Source organism: Astatotilapia calliptera, chromosome 9, assembly GCF_964374335.1.
Source record: "Astatotilapia calliptera chromosome 9, fAstCal68.1, whole genome shotgun sequence".
Taxonomy (NCBI): domain Eukaryota; kingdom Metazoa; phylum Chordata; class Actinopteri; order Cichliformes; family Cichlidae; genus Astatotilapia; species Astatotilapia calliptera.
The window spans coordinates 28889867-28890312 of record NC_137430.1 but is presented as its reverse complement, the minus strand read 5'-3'; positions in this window follow the sequence as shown (position 1 = coordinate 28890312).

Below are 446 nucleotides of genomic sequence, written 5' to 3'. Positions count from 1 at the left end.
GAAATATACAGCCATAAGTTGGTGTTTCTGGCACTTTTTTCCAGCATCATATTTGCGGGGCGCATCCCAAACAAGGAGGCAGACACTGCCTTTGTGTTACCTGTACAGTCCATAACCACTGTGAGGCAGAGACTGCCACTGCTTTTGATCAAAGCCAGAAAATTCAGCAGGTTGCATTATTATGTCTGACCGCCTCTTTCTCACTGCTGCCGTTTGTATTGCTGGATGCTTTCCTGTGAGACACTAGAGATGCTGTTCTGGAGTTTGCAGTGTTCACTCTGTGCTGCATATTTATACAGTTTGTCTAAAAAGGTGACTATTTTGCTGAGAAATGACATTAAGTAAAATATATATAGAAAACATAAGTCACAGCATTGAATGGAAAAGCATGATCTGTGGTCCCTTGAAAGTTTTAATGGTACACATTTTAAATGCAGTCTGGATCC